This window comes from Quercus lobata, chromosome 5 (assembly GCF_001633185.2).
Source record: "Quercus lobata isolate SW786 chromosome 5, ValleyOak3.0 Primary Assembly, whole genome shotgun sequence".
Lineage (NCBI taxonomy): Eukaryota > Viridiplantae > Streptophyta > Magnoliopsida > Fagales > Fagaceae > Quercus > Quercus lobata.
Window position 1 is genome coordinate 34,670,203 of NC_044908.1, and position 21,492 is coordinate 34,691,694.

The 21,492-nt window shown below is 33.3% G+C and overlaps 1 pseudogene; it reads right to left on the bottom strand.

Moving 5' to 3' along the window:
* Window positions 1-2,411: 2,411 nt before the first annotated feature.
* On the bottom strand, window positions 2,412-21,222 carry LOC115990393 (annotated as a pseudogene).
* Window positions 21,223-21,492: the final 270 nt, after the last annotated feature.

A 21,492-nucleotide genomic window follows, 5' to 3' on the forward strand; every position in this document is an offset into this window, starting at 1 on the left:
TTGAAAATTCATATTCAACGAAAAAATATAAAATGAGTTTGAAGGGTTTTCCTTTATTTGAATATATGTCACGGATATTAGAAGTAAAAATCCTCACAGTTTTAGTTATTTCAATGTAAGCCAACCTGAAGCCTATAAGTAAGAGTCTAACTTATAAAGGCAAAATAATAAGGATAAAATATAAATACTGTTTCTTAGGAGCAGCATATTACTTTTCAATTTAATCCAAATACCTACATTAAATTTAATTGTTCTTAAAAAAAAAAAAAAAAAAAAAAAAAACCTTCCTATATTTTATTGGTCAATGCTATAATATATTAGATTTTTTTTTTTTTCTTTAATTGAAGATAGAAAGTGTTTGAGATTATAATTGAAGAACTTAGAAATTGTATATACATTTTGCCAAAACTAGATTCCACAAAGAACAAATGGATAGTAGTTTGTTCCGGGCACTGCGTAGTGCGTAGTTGTGGAATGAGTTGAAATATTTCAAATGAAGTACTTGTATTTTGCTGGTTATTTGTGTCAATCGCAAATAGAATGTATTAATTCCTGTGACACGTTTTGCTCTATTTAGCCAGGAGAATTATTTTACATGCTTTGCTCGACTAGTGGGAATTGAATCAGAAAGCAACCTGACATGGACCAATCGAGTTGAAGCAAAATTATTGTGTCTTTAGTTTAGAAAAATATTTTACTACTGGATTTTAGTTATTGGATTATATATAGTCATGTATTCAACGGATTCGAATTTGGCATAAAATTCCACTAATCTTTGCAAATAAAGTGAGCTTTACTGAAAGAAAAACATGGTCATATATATCTTTTTTTCCCATGTGATCGAGACGAGTTATCTTAATTTTTGTATTATGGGTTATGGACAAGAGGCCAATTATTTGAAAGACTATAAGCCTAGAAAGGCAGTAACTCGGCGACTTTAAAAGGAAAGGTAAGATTAGATAACGCGTGCGTACTTTGATTTATCAATATATAGACATGGTGTGGTGTCCAAAAAGAAAAAGGGTGTTGTTCTTTTTCTACATTGAAAACGTAATTTTATATATATATATATATATATATGTTCCTTTCTTGGCATTTACTCAAGGTTTCTATGACTTTAGGTTAACTATGTCTATATGATGCATATATGCAATATTGCAGACCTCAAGTTTTGACTATAATTAATTAGACAAAAACTTATCCTCAAGAAATTTGATTTGAAATCTTGTTATTCTTTCTTTCATCTCTCAATCTATAACTCCATCTAAAATCCCAAACATATCGAAGTTAAATTAATTGAAGAATCACCTATAATTCTGTCTCTGAAACTTCACCACGAGATTTGATCAAACATTCAATTGATAAAGTTTATAATAGATTTAAAACAAAGGCCTCAAATTCTTATACATATAATAAAAATATTAAAAGAGTGAGATTAATTGGAGTTGAATTAGGGACAACGAAAATTGCACAGGAGATCTCCACGGTTGAAAATTAATGTCCAACAGATCGCTTGAGCCGAGAAGAATTCATTTTCAAATCATAGTAGAGTTTCAACGTACTCATATAAATAAGTAGCAATACCAAGTACTCATAGTAGAGTTTCTACTTACTCATAAAAATAACACAATAAGTAGCAAACGAGGGAAGGTCTCCTTTCTCAGTCTCTCACTTTTTGTTTCATCTTCTTTTGGAAACGTCCAAAAATAGCGTGAGAGTTTTGTCTCTTGGCACAAATCAAATCCTAATATTTATAATCTATCACATAACACTCTATTTATGTGTTAATTAAAAACCATTACAAAATGTTTGGATTATTATAACATAAAGTTAAAAATGGCGTGATTAATAAGTTCAAATTTAATTTATCTCAAAAAGTAAGGTTCTTTTTTTTTTTTTTTTTCTTTTTATAGAATTTCCTCTTCTTCTTCTTCTCTTTTTTTTTTTTTTTTTTTTTCCTTGCTAAGTTTCAAATCCAAAACCAAATCCAACCAAACCTTTGCTAATCTATCTTAATTAAGGCATGCCACTGAATAAAGCAAGATGTCTACTCATCACTAATTCGCTATACTAAAAATATACTGATGGTAAAGAAAAATAAAAGCACCAATGATTTAATATTTGACTATTTTGTTTATTTTATTTTTATTCTTTAAAAGTCAGTATATTAAGGGTATTCTAGAATGTAATTGTAAATATCATCCAAAGGATTGAATCCGTATGACAATAGTGCAGGAACATGAACAAAAGTCCGAAGATGAAGTTCATCAAATTAGACATGGATAATCAAGCAATCTAAAGGTCTCGTCAATATACCAAACCAAAAATAAATTAAAAGAATAAGAAGCTAATTAATGTCCCATTTTTTGATGGGTTGTTGTAAGTCTTGTAATGAGAACAACCTTCACTTTCTACGAGTTTGAACTCCTTTTGGATTTGGCTTTGCTTTTAACTTCAGACTCCTGGATCGAAAAAAGAAAGTTGCACTTTTCACCATGTGCCGAAGGATAGACAAACAATTTAGTAAACAAACCATATACAGTTTTTTTTTTTTGGCTAAACCAAACCATATACAATTATACATCCTAAAACATATACAGATGACTAACTTGTGGAAGATGCAGGAAAATGTTAGTCATCGCAATTGCTAGATTGTGATTTTCTGCACCCTTATTCCAGTCATAGCACACCTTCAGAAAAAATAACAATGATCAAAAAAAAATTCGGTGCCTACTTAAATATAAAAAAAAAAAATAAAAGGACAAAAACTATTGTTTCAAGCCAATTTACAATAATATATGCTTTTGGCGGACAGGTTTCAGGCCAAGAGTGTACATTATTAAGTTGACATTGATAGGTTCTAAGCCTTTAGGAACTAATGTATTAGAATTTCAATTTGTATATGTTGGCAAACCATGATCAAAACATTTAGTCTAGATTTAGATGTGCTCAAAGTTTGGTTTGATGTAAGTTCTGTATCAAGTAATTGTAGGAAATTACTATTCAATTTCTGCAAGGCTTGATCGATCGAAAATTAGGCTCAATCAAAAATTTTCTGTAGAATTCTCAAACCAACCCAAGCCCATATGACGTGTAGGGTTAAGTGTTTCACTCCAAATATAAAAGGAAAAACCTTAGCTACGTTTTATAAGTCTTTGTTGAGTTATTTGTTGAATTTTTTGTGAGATCTGAGAGGTTTTACCTTCAAACACACACATAAAGCTATCAAGATCAAAATTCACATCAAGAACTTGATTACTTCAGTTGCTGCATAAAGAACTTTCAAGAAGATTTGAAACCTTTGAAAGGTGTATCAAAGTTACAAGTAGGAGAACTTGTGGTTGTTGTAGATCAAGGAAAGAAATAGTTCGTGGACTCGAAGCTGTCACGTGATCATGATAGTAAGTTTTCTACACGAGGTAGCAATAAGATGTTAGTGGTCTAATTCTTATTATACAAACTTTAATTCTTTTATAGTGGATCTGTTTTAACCTTGAGGATAGCTAGGTTAAATCCTCCCCAGCTTTTTTAATGGTTTGATTTTCCTTGATCATCAAATCAGTGTGTTCTTTACTTTCCGTGTTATATTTGTTTTACACATTTTTTAGCCTAGATTTAATTAACAAACTTGCTAATCAACTTGGCTTAATATTAGGTTAAACATATTGTGTTAAGGGGTCTAAAAACTAACAAACATAACTATAATATCTACGAAAGTTTGGTGCCCAAATATTGACCCTATAAGCCAGATCTCATTCAATCACATTTCTTCCATATCACAAAGGTTATCCCGGTACTTGAAAGGTTTCTCAAACATATCACATTAAACACTATCTGATTAGATCACTCCAAGAAAATGATTTCATATTCTAATAGCCATTATTTTATTCACCATCCTCTTAGAAAACATATCTAGTTTCAAAGAAAGTGAGAACAAGAGAGAGGGCTGTATAGCCAAGACGTGGTTTACTAGAAATTTTAATCAGGAATGTTAACTAAGCGCAAGATGTTAAATAGTTCGGTTGGTATATATGGATTGGCTAAATGTGCGTATTATGTGCAATGAGTTTACAATGCACCAAACATAGCCACCAACATGAACTGCATAAATCAATGAATATAATTATTCTTATTTCCAAAGCAGAATATTTGATTAACTTCAAAGCTACCTACAACATGATAATGGAAGCCCTACTTATACATCGTTTAAATATTGGATTTTTCCGTTTGCATATTTGTATATGACGGTTTCCAAAACTGAACATTCATTAGCTTCAAAGATACCTACAACATGATCATGGCAGCCCTACTGATACTACATGCAAATATTGGAAATCCCCTTTTACATATTTGTATGTGAAGGTCTGTGTGAGAGAGAGAGAGAGAGAGAGAGAGAGAGATCTTCAAGAAATTCACATGGTTGATTACAAGTGAGACGTAAATGAGAAGGAAAAAGAAACTGAACTCGAGATTAAATCATTATTGATTGTAAGATAAATGAAACCAGGTATACTGAGTACACAAATATTAGGGGGTGTTTAATACATGTGTTTAAATAACAATTTTCAATATTTAAATATTGAAACACGTATTTTTACAACATTTTTTAACCCACACATATTTCCATAATACTTAAACAGCGATACTAGAAATCTCTAACCAAATGATCTTGAACCATCATTGTTGAAAGTACTGCAGGGTATGGGTTGAGTGCAAATTCCCATGGCGTGAAGAAAAAAGGTAGTGTTACAAAGAAATAATTCAGTTAGAAAAGTCCGTAGCCATGGTTCCTTAGAAAATAGAATGTTGTATGTTAGATTCCCCTTTTCTTTGGCCTTATATTATACAATTGATTCAGGATAACATTATAGGTCAGCAAGAATTGTGTGCGCGCGAAAAACACATACATTTTTCTTTTGAAACACTCATTGACAAAAGCATCTATAATCAGTTTAGAATTAAGAAGATAAAACCCTGACTGAATTGAAATGCAGGAATACCATGAAAAATGGTTCACATGTGAATTGAGCTAAAAACTATATATGTATTCTCAGGAGATACCTTGAGTCTGTTTACTGTCTTTGTCCCAGAAATTAAGACCACCATCAGACCCTGCAGTTGTGAAAGTGTGATGCACCTGAAACAGAAGGTTGCCAGATAAGAACTTAAGCAGGAAGCAGATCAACATAGAAAAAGCACCAAACAGTTCAATGGCAAAGATATAAGTTATCATTAAAAGTACAAGCTATCAAAAAATAATTTAAGAAGAGATCAAATGGAAATACAGAATCTTACAGGATGAAAGTTTAGAGAGTTGACACAGTATATGTCATTGCCATCTCTATGGCATTTGAAAGTGAAGGTTTGACTTGGCTGTGAATCATAAAGGTGGTGTACACCAACTCTTACCTCTATTGAGCCAACCTAGACACAAAACAACATCAGATTCAATTATCTTGACAGTCCATTATGGTCCAAATCAGAATAATACTGGGAAAATCTAATCAAAACGGTTGACCAATGCTAATAAATGTGGTAAAAAATGTGAAGTGCAACAAGACATTAAATTAAGAAATATGATACCAGTAAGCACATTTGCACATATTTGTAACACACAAAATAAAAATTTGACAACAGAGTGCAAGAGAATAAATAAGACATTTTTGTAAAGATGGAAAGATGACACAGCCAAACTTGGCCAAAGGGGGCATTTTGAAATCTGGGATAGGGAACTAGCAAAGATCATACCTATGAGCACTAGAAATTTAACTAGGAAATTGAACCATTTAATGAGTGATTTAGATGATAATAATTTTCAAAGGTTACTGTAGGTGCATAAAATTAAAGTGCTTCGAATTCTTAGAATGAAATACTTTTGCCGGAAAGTAGATCTTTAATTTAACATTAACTTTTCAGGAAGTATCATCCAATTATTTACCTATTAAAAAACATTAACTTCTCAAGAAAATAGCTAATAAGTTTATATCCAACAAGTGGGTTCCAATTAACTCAACTGATAAAGTCTCTAATGGTTGAATAAGAAATTTAAAGTTCAATCCTCGCCTACACTAAAAACTAACTGGTATCTTAGTTTGATAATAAAAGAGCAATTATCAGGAGTGGACGTCATAGGTTATATAACACACTTACTTGTACTACACACTTTGCCTTTTATATAAAGACATTCATGTATATTCTATTACTTAAGAAATACAATACACTTATTCAGTATTTCTAACATTGTATCAGAGCTCCTACTCTAATTTTCTTGTGTCTTGCAGTCTTGTTTTGTTGGTATTTTCCTCTGCCTTAACTTCTGTGGTCCATAAACCCTTTCAGTGCCCTCTCTCGACTACTCCGTCGCCGTCAGAGGTCCTCAGGGTTGAATCTCCACCGCTAGAAGCTCCTCCTCTGCCGCCAAAACCACTACCATCATCGGATCTATCACCTCTAACCTCTGATTAGGACATAAGACATATCACCGTGTAGCTTTTCAATCCCTCTAAACAATGCCACCGAAAACATCCTCATCTGACCATCCACGCGCTACCATGTGCAGGTCAAAGTTTCAGCAAAATCTTCCACGCACTTCACACACCACCAGGGTTGCTCTGATCTTGTTGCCGCCAACACCATCAGAATCGAATTTCTCCAATCTATATCTTCAGAAAAGAATCGGCTTCGTCAAATAGCCCACGCACCGTCCAAAGCTTTGACGAAGTTGATCCATGCGCCGCTGGGTTACCTGTTGACGTCATCACTACCATATCAGGGCCACATCATCCGCTGATGTTATCACGCTTACATCATCCGTTGACTTGCCGCATTAGCTGTCATTGATTGTGACTGTTGACTTTGACCAGCGTTGACTGTTGACTTTTGTCACGTTGACTTTTCAGTCTAGGTGCTTCTTACCCAGTTTTTCGTGTAGATTTCATTTTTGCAGTCCATTTTTACATATTTTGCTTCTAAATGAAGAATAAGGACTGTTCTTCTTCTTGTTGCAATAATCATCACCAATAATCCAGCAAATATTTTTACAATTTTTTCAAACATTTTGGCCACAATATTGAAACTGGCTATTATCGTAACAAATCAACTGTTTTAATTTCTTCTGCTACTATTGCTAACACTGAGAGTGTCCAACTAATGGCTCCTGTCTTTGCATAGTCTAAGTCTTTAGGACGCACTTTCACCATGTCCACAAATGACCTTAAAAATATCATCATTAATGTCATTCATATGGTTGGTAATGTATCTTATTCCTTTTCTCTCTCAGCTTTATCTGGTATGTCTCCTTCCTCTTGGCTTATGGATTTTGCTTGTTACAATCACATGATACCTCACTCGTCCTTATTTTTTGAACTTAAACTTGCACCACACCCTCTTAATATTCGCACAACAAATGGTTCCACAATGTCTGACCATAATATAGGTTCCGTTTCGACCTCTTACCTCTCGGTTCCTGATGTCTTCAATGTTCCTGACCTTTCTTACAATTTATTTTCTGTGGCACAATTAGCTGAGTTAGGTTATTGCATTATCTTTTATTATTCTGGATTTATTGTGCAGGATCCAAGGACGGAACAGGAGCTTGGGACTAGTCCCAAAGTTGGGCATATGTTTCCCATAGACAACCTTTGTCTTCCACTTGTTGCTCCAATTTTTGTTGCTATAGTTGCTGCAGTTTCTTCTATTCCTTCCCTTGCACTTTGACATGCCCGACTTGGTCATGCATCTTCCTCTCGGGTAAAACACTTGGCTTCTAAAGGTTTGTTAGGTTCAATGTCCACATAAAATTTTGATTGTGTTTCATGTCAATTAGGAAAACAGCTAGCTTTGCCTTTCAATACTAGTGAATCAGTGTCCACTGATATCTTTGACCTAATTCATTCCGATGTCTAAGGGCCTTCCTCTATCTCTAGTATTGATGGATCTCGATATTTTGTTCTCTTTATTGATGATTATTCCTGCTATATCTGGATTTTTCATATGAAACATTGTTTTGAATTATTGCAAGTATATTCTAATTTTGCAAAAATGGTTGAAACTCAATTTTCCAAACGTATTAAAATTTTTTGATCTAATAATGCTCTTGAGTACACTTAATATGCTTTCCAAGCTGTTTTACATTCCTATGGCACTGTTCATCAACTAACTTGTCCAGTTTTCTTTCAACAAAATGGTAGAGCCAAACGAAAACTTCATCATATTCTTGACACTATTTGTGCCCTCTTTCTCTCTACCAAAGTTCCGCTCCTTTTTAGGGTGAAGCTATTCTTCATGTTGTTCATGCTATTAATCGCATTTCAAGTCCTGTTATCTAAAATCAAACTCCATATGAACACCTTTTTGGGTCACCTCTAAACTATCATCACCTTCACTCCTTCGGTTTTGCTTGTTTCATTCTTCTTTAGCCATATGAGCATAACAAACTTGAGCCTCAGTCAAGACTTTGTTGTTTTCTTAGATATAGTAAAGCTCAAAAGAGGTATCAGTGTTATGATCTTGTCTCTCATTGTTGTCGTATCTCCCGCAATATTGTCTTTTGTGAACATCACTCCTTTGTCAAGCTTTCACACCTTCATGCCTCCCTATCTTCCTCCTCTATCTTAGATCTTTTTCCAAATGAGGCACATATTCCTTCTGTAGCTACTCCTAATCCTCCTGTAGTTACTCCTGATTCTCCTATAGACTTCTCTATCTAACCACCAGATACCTTTGATCCCTTTCCTAGTTCACCCTTTAATGAATAGGTGGAAGATGCACAAGTTGAAGACGAGCTACCCAACCCTAAGCTTGAGTCCCCTGCTCCTGCTACGCCTAAAAATCTTGCACAAGACATTCCACCTCGTCACTCAACTAGGGTAAGATCAATCCTTATACATTTACTTGACTATCATTGCTACACTACTCTTGCTACACTACACAAGTCTCACACCTATTGTGAGGCTTCCATTGACCCTTTATGGTAGATTGCAATGAAATAGGAATTTGATGCATTATCTAAAAACCATACTTGGGATTTGGTGACTCTCCCCCCGGGAAATCTATGGTTGCTTGTAAGTGGATCTATAAGACTAAGACTCGTTCTGATGGGTCCATTGAGTATTGCAAAGCTCGTCTTATTGCAAAAAGTTCTACACAGAAGTATGAGATTGATTATGAAAAGGCCTTTGCTCTGGTTGCTCGTATCTCATTTGTTTGTGCCCTCTTAGCTGTTGTTGCTGCCAATAAATGGGACCTTTCTCAAATGGATGTTAAAAATACATTCCTTATTGGGAATTTAAGTGAAGAAGTTTATATGCAACCTTCTCCTGGTTTCTCTATTGAATCAAACAAGGTTTGTCACCTTCGACATGCACTTTATGGCCGTAAACAAGCTCCATGAGCTTGGTTCGCCAAATTTAGCTCTACCATCTCTCGCTTGGGTTACATGGCCAGTCATTATGATTCTGCCTTATTTCTTCATCATATTGACAAATGCACTATTTTACATCTCTTGCATGTGGATGATATTATCATAACTGGTGATGACTTCAGTGGCATTCAAGCACTTAAGGATTTTCTTAGCCAACAGTTTGAAATGAAAGATCTTGGACATCTCAGCTACTTCTTGGGTCTTGAAATCACTCATTCTACAGATGAACTTTATATTACTCAAGCCAAGTATGCTTCTAAACTCTTGTGATCTCGAGTTGGACTTACTGATAGTAAGATTTTTGATACTCCAGTTGAGCTTAATGCGCATGTGACTCCTTCAGGGGGGAAACCATTGTCTAATCCCTCTCTTTACAGACGCTCAGTTGGTAGCCTAGTTTGTCTTACTGTCACTTGTCTAGACATTTCCTATGTTGTTCACTAGGTGAGCCAGTATCTGTCTGCTCCACAATCAACTCACTATGCTACTGTTGTGTGCATTCTTTGATACATAAAAGGCACTCTCTTCCATGGTCTTTTCTACTCTGCTCAATCTCCTTTTGTTCTCCGTGCACTTTCTGGTTATTGCTTTCTTCTTGATTCTTCTCTAATATCTTGGTAAAGTAAGAAACAAACTCATGTGGCCTGCTCCAGTATTGAAGCAGAATATCATGCCCTTGCTAATACTACATCTGGGCTTATTTAGCTACAATGGCTTCTCAAAGACTTAGGTGTGTTCACATTCTCTGCTACTCCTCTTTATTGTGACAACTAGAGTGTCATTCATATTGCTCACAATGATGTCTTCCACGAACGGACTAAACACATCTAGATCGATTGTCATTTTATTCGTTATCATCTTGTACATGGTGCTTTAAAGCTAATCTCAATCTCCTTTAAAGATCAACTTGTAAATATCTTCACCAAGTCACATCCTAAGGGACGTCTTCATACTTTGGTTGACAACTTCAAGTTGGTCTCACATCCACCTTGAGTTTAAGGGGGGTTGTTAGCATGTATTAGGGTATGTGGGTTTTAGGCCCACCTTATATAGCACACTTACTTGTACTGCACACTCTGCCTCCCATATAAAGGCACTCATATATATTCTATTACTTGAGAAATACAATATACTTATTCAGTATTTCTAACAGTAGTAATAATAATAATCATAAATAGATTATTTAAACTTAATGTAATTACAAGCAGTTGCATACCAAGAAACCTTGTTGATCTGAAAAGGCCACAACACATCTTGTTTGGCACTTTAGAGGTGAAGTGATTCTCTTGAACTCAATCTGTTGGCATTTGGACCATGATTAGACTTGAAAATTGAAAGAAAAATAAAGGGAAGATAGGAAGATGAGAACTCTCAAACACACTTTACATATGAAACTTCATGGCATCTCTCAACCATATTATTATGTACATATATACTTTCTAGTAACAAAATGGTCTCTAAAGTGCATAGAAACCACTTCTCTTCCTTCAGCACTTGTGAGCATTTATCTTAGTAGCTGCAAACCACTTGAGTTTTTCCTGTGTTTTTAACCCAAAATTTTCTTTCACTGCTATCTAAGCAATGCAGTAAAAGCTAGAGAAATAACTGAATAATGATTCTTTTCAATACCTTAAATTCTTTCAGAAAATAATAATAATAATAATAATAAAGTAGTCAATCCAACAAAACAATTTACTTATGGTAACAAAATGTTAATGTCACATATAGTGAGTCAATTAGCAGTTGATAAATTTTTAATAATAAGTTGGAAACACAAACTTGAAGCCAGGCCCCTCCACCCTATCATGTTCTCTTTCAAGTCCAAACACATGCACAGAATCAATTATTCGTTTGGGGAGAGGGGGAACGAAGAATCAAAGATTCATTAGAACTCTTAATAGCTATTATGCAACAACAGAAGCTCTAACATCAATTATTGTGATTTAAGGCTAACAGAAGCGCATTTATGTGAACATGAAAATAAAGCATCCACACAGGACAACAATATTTAACATGGTTCAGCTAATTTCATGCCTACATTCACAAGCAATGCCAACCAAAATATCCACTATCAACAATATGGATTACAACAACATTAATCAACAATCACAACTCACACAAAACAGCACTTACAAACCTTACCAACATAAACTCACAAACGCAAAGCCCACATACACCTAATTACTCTCTCACAATACAAACTCGGGACAATCTCACTTTTAGTCCCTACATTTTGAAGTTTTTCCATTTTAGTCCCTACATTTTATTTTTTCCATTTTTAGTCCCTAAAACCAATTTACGCTTTCCGTTTTAGTCCTTTCCGTCAGTCAACCAACAAAAATAGCTGAGGTGGCAACCGGAACAATTAAAATATTATAAAAAATACCACATCACCCTGACAAATCAGCATATATATTTTAAAAATTTATTTATTAATTTTAATTAAATAAAAAAATAAAAACATAATTAAAAATAATAAAATCAAACCTAAACCCAGAAAATCAAATCTAAGAACACAAATTCAGAATTAAAAACAATGAAATCAAATGCCTATGAACACAAGAACACAAACCCAGAAAATCTAATCTTCTACTCTCTCTCACTCGACCCTCCATGGTGGTCAGCCACGTTCGGCTCTCTGGCGACAAACTGGCACCAGAAACAGCGAACACCACCACCACACTAGCAGTCTCCCTTCTCAGAAGTCAGAACCTCGGTCTAAACTTGACCCAAAAAATCTCTCCTCTAATCTAAACCTATCTCCTTTAGACCTTGATTTCATCGATCCAAAGGAAACGAAGCCTCCTGGTTCGGCCATGACATCCACAAGTCAACACCACTTCAGTGATGCTCCTCTCCCTTTGGTGTCCTATTTTCTCTCACTCTAAACCCAAATCAACATTTACCCTCTCAAACCCACAACCTCAAACTTCCAACCTCCGATCTACTACCTAGGAGGGCTATACTCAGCGCGTGAGCCATAAAACGATGGTGTCGAGTCTTAGGAGATCACGGATTGACCATGAACCAAGACTAAGGCGGGGTGTGAACAGAACGTGCAAGTAGAGAGTAAGCTAAGCTAAGAAGCTTCTGTGCTTGTATGTGTGCTTCGGTGAGTAGGTAACAGAGGAAAGAAACAATCTATTGTAGAAGTCAGAATCACAGAGTGTGGGTTTGTGATTTGTGATGGTGTGTGTATTGTGTACAGACAGAGTGAAAATGCAAATATCACACAGAGATAGGAAAATAGAAAAATGGAAGATGGGTTTAAGGTTTACCCAATGGCTGTAACCTCCTTATTCTTCTTTTTGTTCTTATCCATTTTGTTTGATGGTTGTTGACAGTTGTTGTTGATTTGTTAGCTCCCCTGTTGCCTTGAATCTATTTGTTCTTTCTACCATTTTTATTAATCTTAGGCTGAAAGAAAATACAGAGAATAAATTAGGATTCAAGCTAAAACAGAACCAAAAAATGAGTAAAGGAAAAAAGATAGGAAGCTCATTCCGTTGGTTGTGCTCTTTTTTTTTTCTTTTTCTGGGTTTGTGTTCTTGTGTTCATAGGCATTTGATTTCATTGTTTTTAATTCTGAATTTGTGTTCTTGGATTTGATTTTCTGGGTTTAGGTTTGATTTTATTATTTTTAATTATGTTTTTATTTTTTTTATTTAATTAAAATTAATAAATTAATTTTTAAAATATATATGCTAATTTGTCAGGGTGATGTGGTATTTTTTATAATATTTTAATTGTTCCGGCTGCCACCTTAGCTATTTCCGTTGGTTAACTGACGGAAAGGACTAAAACGGAAAGCGTAAATTGGTTTTAGGGACTAAAAATGGAAAAAATAAAATGTAGGGACTAAAATGAAAAAACTTCAAAATGTAGGGACTAAAAGTGAGATTGTCCCTACAAACTCAAACAAATTCTCAACACAACCACAGGTCATCTTTCAACCCCTAATAATCTACCAAGTACTCTTTGAAGAAATCCACTCATGTTCTTCTAGGAGCCTTTCACTTCTCCCCACATAGGAGAATCCTATTAGGATTAGTGCCCTTAAATTCTATTGTATAATGCTATGTATGATATTAGGTATGACATTATATATGACATTATGTATGACTTAATTTTGTAATTACTAAAGTTGTTTTATTATTATCTAAAATAATGGTGACATGAATATTTGGACATTATCATATAGTCCATGAGATGCATAGTATGTGATTTATGTGAAAAGTCACAGAAGATATAAATCACAATTTCTTTGTAAACTCAGAATTTTAGTTCGTAGTTGGTGATGAAATTGGGCATTTCATCTGCGAAGACTATAGCATATCAACTAAGATGATTTGTCTTGATCATGGAAATTGAGACTTCTAGTTGATATGTTGATATGTTTTAAGAGTTAAGACATATTGAACTGGACCACTGTGAGATTTATTATTCTCTTAATGACTATCAAATGAATAATAAGTCTCACGACTTCTATTTACATGAACTCTTAATCCAAAAAGGATAATAGACCTGATCATGAAGTGTAGGTTACTTTGATATATGAGGAGTGAGATCTAAAGATACGATCAAAACCTCAATATGTTAGGTAGCCACATTTAATGTTGATGGAAAATATATTCTCAAGATGGAATTCATAGTCTCTTAATGGAGATATAAAATATACCCTTGAGATAAGTTTAATGGGTACAATTATTCAAAGAGTTGGGCATAACCACTTTAGTAATGAATTACTAAAGTATATATACTTATGAAAATGGATTTCATAAATATATAATGAATTACTTGAAAGGATTAAATCAGGTGCTCAAGGATTAAGATGTAGTAATCTACAAAGTGGCAATCTACATTAATGACTTTGTATTACTACGAATATTTTATGAAGGGGTTGCATGTACAATAAAGTCTTGGAATATAATTTATTAATAAGGTCTAGAGTGCAATTATATTTATATAGTGGTATTAAATATAATTAATGGTAACTTTGGACTTGTCAAAAGTTGAGAGAAAAGCCCAAGGCCCATTAGAGCTAGTGTCTTATTTGTTCCTTTGGTTCCACTCCAAGCCACATACTAAACCCCAATTGGAAAGGCCCAAAAGACTAGCCCAATTAGATAATCAGTAATAAGGAGAGAAACATACAGAATTTTTGGAAGGACATGAAATGGTTTGTATGTGAGTGTTGGACACTTTTTCATTCTTCCTTGAACAAATTCATAGAAACTTATTGAGAGATCACACTTCTTGGGCACAAGTGGAATTGGAGTGAAGATTAAAAATGTTCTCAAAAACTTCTGATCTTTGGTTTTGAAATTCACCACACCCAGGTACACTCTCTTATTCTTATATTCTGAAATTTACATTGTACATATTATCAATTGCGAATGAAGTAGCTCTGTTAATTTTCCGCTGCGTTTGTTTTGTATGCGATACAAACATATATTTTTCCAATAGATCCTTGGGCAAAAGCCACCAAATCCTTTGTAACAATGCTTATTTATAAGAGTTCAATCTTATTCCTTGATGGATAAAGAATACCCATTACCTCTTCTATAAGGAATATTTTTCCTTCTATGTCAAGGAGAATCCTTGTCCTCCGCACCTAGTAAATTTCTTGTCTTCTATAACTTCTATACCAAGGAAAAACTTTTCCCTCTACATTAAGGAAACCCAAACCAAAACTAATTAGTAATTTGAGGAAATATTAAAATATTCAACAATAGTATAGCAAATTGAATTGTAAAGGTTAGAAAAGACCAAAAAAAAGATTATTCAATTAAGAAGAGATAGACTGCGCAAATACCCTTATGTGAACACAATCTAGAAGCCCAGATCTACATATCAAAAGTTGACAAAATGAGTTTTTCAAAAGGTTGTTTTATAATAATGAAGCATCTGATTGTCAAAGAAAGACGCAAGAAAATCATTATTTGCTCATTTCATTAGATAAGAATGTTACCCGAAGGTTCTGCAAGTTGAAAACTATCAGATTGCGATCTGTAGTGCCAACAACCATCAGAGGATGCTGCATTGAAAAAGCATAACAACGGTTAGGGAGTTGTTGAGTATGCATTAGATTTGACTACCTAGTATCCCAATACCTAAAAATTGGAAGGAAACAAATAGAACAATTAGTAGTAAGTGCATAAGAGCAACAAGTTGCAAAGATAAAAGATCAAGAGCATGCAAAACGTTGTGTAGTGCAAAAGAAACCATATGTTGGATGAGTATGTCACAATTCATAACTAGTGAGTGCCAAAATATGAATGAGTATATTGAATAACGAAATCCACAATTAGCGATAAAATCTGTAAAAACCACACTTACATAACCCAAAACAAAAAAGAAAACATTGTATGTTTGGAATGTGTTCTTCCACAAATTAACAGAAAACTGATAAAGAAAAGTTGATCTCTTACATGTTACTGTAGACACTCAATTTTGCACCCATGAATTAATTAAGGAAGATGACTAGAGTGACCATCCATGTATAATAAAAAAAAATCATTCTTGCATCACATGCATCAATTTTTTCCTGTGTTGTATGCATTAATTCATTCATTGCATATCAAAAAAATGATCTTGAGATTCTAACGGTCGCAATGGTGTTTCCGGTTTCTGAATCGGACCATCGAATCGAAAGATATCACATGATCAAGTTTACATGGTCATCACGCATTATGTCTAGGTAGAATCGACCGCACATGATTAATTTAAATTAATTTTGATTGGTTAATCAATTAAAATTAATTAGATAATTTTATGATTGGTTGATAATTAGTGTTTAAAATAGGGATGCATGCATAGGTATAAAATGGATGATTGGATAACAATAAAATTGGGGATAATTTGAACATTATCAAGATTTATTTTAAGGGATTTATCCACAAGATAATTGTTCTTAAAAAATCCTAAATTATGCAGAAAAGAGACAAAAAAAAAATCATAAATAGAGGTTGAAAACATGTCTAGGTACAAGGACTGGCTAAAAAACCCTAGAATGAGAGACCAAATGGCACCCGAACACGAAAGTGCATTTGGCCTCCAAGAGCCAATTTGGCACTTTTGGAGTGCCAAACGGCACTCTAAAAGTGCTGAATTGCCATCATGTGGGCTTTGGCCCAACGGCTTTCAGGTTACGATAAAGCACACCCTTTTTGACCTTTTTGCAAAAGGATGCATCTGGATTCAAAACCTAATCATCCATACCTATTTTTTAGAGTCTTCTGGCCTCTATAAATCGAGACTAAACCTTATAATTTAGTTCCTCTGTTTTATGCTCTGAGAGGCATACATTTTTTACTCTCAAACTACACATATTTTCTGATTATCTCTCTGAGTGCCACTGCAAATTAGGGTTTTTAGGTTTCAAAGAGAATTGAACAAATTTCTTTGAACCCTAAAGCATCCTCTCAAGAACAAAGTGTGCTCATGCAAGAGGTTGTTTCCTTTACCCTTCTCTTGTGATGTGATGATGCATATTATATCTCTTTCTTTTTCAAATATCTATGAATTGTTAATTGTCCTTTTGTTTAAAGCATGCTATTTTCTATATGATTGTTATAATCTTTTTTCTTGAATGTCAATAAATTTGCATACGAACAATTATTTTTCTTAAAACAAAACAAATCTGCATCTTTATAAGATGTAAATCTGAATTTTTTTTTAAAACAAAACAGACCTGCATCTTTATAAGATGTAGATCTGAATTTTTTCTCAATATAAAAATAGATCTACATCTTCCTTAGATGTAGATCTGAGTTTTCTCAAACAAAAAGAGATCAGCATCTTTATGAGATGCATATCTAAATTTTTCTCAAATCTGATTTTCTTAATACATGCAAATTGTTGAAATAAAGAAAGAGATTATGTATTACTGTGTTTGTGTTTATTTTAATTCATGATTACATAAATTTAGTTTATGAGTGAAGTTTTCTTCTTAGAAAATATTTTTTAAAATATATAACAAAACAAATCTGAATTTTTCTTAAAACAAAACAGATCTGCATCTTTATAAGATGTAGATCTGAATTTTTTCTTAAAACAAAACAAACCTGCATCTTTATAAGATGTAGATCTGAATTTTTTCTCAATATAAAAATAGATCTACATCTTCCTTAGATGTAGATCTAAGTTTTCTCAAACAAAAAGAGATCGGCATCTTTATGAGATGCAGATCTAAATTTTTCTCAAATCTGATTTTCTTATTACATGCAAATTGTTGAAATAAAGAAAGAAATTATGTTTTACTGTGTTTGTGTTTATTTTAATTCATGATTATATAAATTTAGTTTATGAGTGAAGTTTTCTTCTTAAGAAATCTTTTTAAAAATATATAACAAAACAGATCTGAATTTTTGTCATCAAAAATCACTTTTTTTTTATATAACAAAACAGATCTGAATTTTGGTCATCACAAAACCTTTTTTTACATCCCACAAAACATATCTGATATTTTGACAAATCAAAATCATTTTTTTAATAATAAAAACAGATCTGATTTTTTTAACAAAAAGAAGAGATTTCATCCATACATAAATTTGTGTGATTTAATTTTTAATTCACATGTTCAACATATCATGCATGACATGCATAGCATAGTACATTGGTCACAAGAGTCTAGAAGACCAAACTTTGTCTAGGCCGAATGGGCGCCTAGCACCTTTTCATTCTGTAACCTAACCTCCGGATTTAGGTTTTTGGCTTAGTAGATCTAGCCTTATCTTCATTTGTTTTGGATAGAATGTAACTAGGACAACAAGCCATGCAAATATTTGGTCGATTGTAACTAGGACCCAAAGCTATGTAACTTTTTAATTTTCTTTCAGATATGTAATTTTATTTAATCAATGAATGGAACTATTCAGTCATGTATTTTGTAATTAGTATTTTTTCTTATTTTTCTGTATAAAGAAAAATAAGTGGTGACTCCATACCACTTACCCAAAAAGAGAGGTGCCCTAAAAAGGTACCCAAATCTCTTTTTTGAGGGACACGTCTCTCACAGTTACCCTTCAGTAATATGTTTTAAAGCAAGGGTAAAAGGAAACTGACATTCATCTTCCCGTGATACTTTCCACAATTAGTTACATAACCATCATATGATCACTTTTCTAGTCAATGGCCATATTCGTTGATTACACAATTTTTTCTATAGCCACATACATAAGGGGCACTTAGGGTCTATTTGGAATCTACTTATTTTGTTAAAACTGAAAACTTTTTGCTGAAAATATTATAAATAAAGGTAAAAGTTAACTGAAATAGTACAGTATGACCCATGAATAGTGTCAAAAAGTGCAGTGCAGCCCATGAATAGTAGCAAAAATAAGTTAAATAGTAAAATAAGTTGGCAAAAATAAGTGCTGCCAAATGCACACTTAGTATGCATTTGGATTGAGCTTATCAGCCCTACGCCTGCGTTTTGTTTTTGTTTTTTTCTTTTTTTGGAGAAGCGCGTTTTTGAGTAACCAATAAGTCCTGTGCACTGTTCACGGGACCCACAAATCTCTTTTTTTAACAAAACTTTCATTAAAAATAAGTCCCATGACACTATTCATACATTTAAAAATTATTTTGCTATAATATTTTCAGTTTTCAACAATATAAGTAGTATCCAAACAGACCCTTAGTATCCATTTGGCATGATTAATTTTGCCAACTTATTTACTATTCAACTTATTTTTGCTACTATTCATAGGTTCCACTATACTATTTCAGTTAACTTTTACCTTTATCTACAATATTTTCACCAAAAAATTTTCAGTTTCAGCAAAATAAGCGGATCTCATACAAACCCTTAGCGTGCATTTGGATTGGGATTATAAATAAAAATTATTTCACTATTCAGCTTATTTTTTCTACCATTTATGGGCCCCACTGTACTTTTTGGTACTATTCATAGATCTAACTGTACTATTTCAACTAACTTTTACCTTTATTTACAGTACTTTTAATAATAATTTTTCAGTTTCAACAAAATAAGCGGTATCCAAACACATGTAAAAGTATGATAGCTTATAAAATAAAGTAGACTCAGCAAACCAAAACGTTAGCATTAAACCTAAAATCATGAAGAACAGAATTCACAGAAGCACTACTGGTCATATCTTCTAGTCAAGTACTCCAGTTGAATTAGTATACAAAAATTGCCTAACAAATATATCTCATGAATGTAAAAGCAAAGAAGAATTGATAGGGTTTTGTCCCAACTTCCGGTGACTAAGAGGTTCATCTCTGGAATCCATGCAATATCCTTGACGGCTCCATCATGCATGGCCACCGTCACTGGTTGATTACCAGACAAATGCCACATTTTCGCTTGCTTATCACAGCCTCCAGAAAAGACAGTCATTCCATCATGCTTCCAAGTCGAGCACAACACCTTAATGGGGAAAAAAAAAATCAAAGAAAAAAATTATTTTCAATTTGGATTCAGCAACAGAACATGAAACTTCATATATGTTATGAACTTCAGTTTTACCGGTTGGTCATGATACATTGAAGCCTTGGGTGTACTGCCTAAACCAGGCCCAGTCTGCATTATCTCCCAACATCTAACCCACAAAATCACAACAATCAGAAATGAATAAAGGAGCAAAGAGACAAAACATTAGCATCATGACAATAATGTTAACACATTAATTAATTCACTGAACAAACCTGGCTATCCCAGGAAGTAGCAACCAGGTTTGGCCTCGGGACTGAAACCAAGGCTTGAAACTGAATCATTAGGAGGTTGAGACACCTAAATTTGAAAAGTACAAACTCCAAAGTTAATTAAACCAACAAATAAAAAAATATATAAAAATAAATAAATAAATAAAAACTCTAGAAGCAATTAAGCTCAAAGATTAAGAATAGTAATAACCAGAAATCAAATGAATTGGAAACAAATACGTTTAAATTAAGGATTTTACGAAGCACAGCAACAGTAATATTTGTGCCAGTTAAGCAACTGACATGAAAACTCCTTGAGTTCAATTTTCCTCCCCCATTAACTATTAAATTATTAAAACTAAAAAAGCAGCAGTAATATTTGTATAATTCAATTTTTCGCAACTACCCACAGCCAATGAGCTATATATTTTATACGTTCAGCCAACATAATAAATTAATCTGAGTATTGAAAATAATAATAACATAGTGGCTATGAATAGATCCAAAGACTTGGAAAACCCTGCTTTATACTAAATAGTCCCAAAAGCCACTATGAATTTTGCATAATCAAAAAGTCAATTCAAAAGCAGTAATAATAATAATAATAATAATGATGATGATGATGATGATGATGATGATGATGATGATGATAATTAAAAAAATGTTTTTCACTTCAAGAATTTTATTATTATTCTTTTTAATAAGTTCAAATTTTTGTAAGAAAATAATTTCATACACAATTAAGCACAAGATTCAGATATTCGGTCTACTATGCTTGATTTCTTATTTTATTCATTACAAAATAAATAAATAAATAAATAAAGGCACAGGCTGCTAAACCTTAAAATAACGAGAAATACAAACCTTAATGGAATTATTGGGATTGTGTTGGAAGTGGTAAACCAAAATGTGTTTTTTGATATTTTATAACAGTTTGTGTCTTTTGATTTTCCATAACTGTTTGTGTCTTTTGTCATTCCATAACATTTGTGTCCTTGAGTCTTTCACATTCTAGAATTTTCTATTATTAAACAAAAAGTCATGACAATAATGACAACTCTTATAACTTCACCCTCTAAACAAGCCAACAGATTGGTATTCTTATTCGCGTTGGCTTTGAAAGCAGCCATTGGAAGGGGAGTGCCAAAATCTTGAATAGTTATACTTAGAGGTGTTCATCAAACCGCACAAACTACACAAACCGCAAAAATTGCACCAAAACCACTAGCAAAATATCATAACCGCACCGCATCACAAGTAACATTGCACCGCACCGCATGGTGCAATGTGATTTGCAGTTTTATAATAAGAAAACAGCACAAACTGCATCGCACCGCACCCTTTCTATATATAAATATATTTATTTATTTTTAATATTAAATATATTATTAATAGTTTAA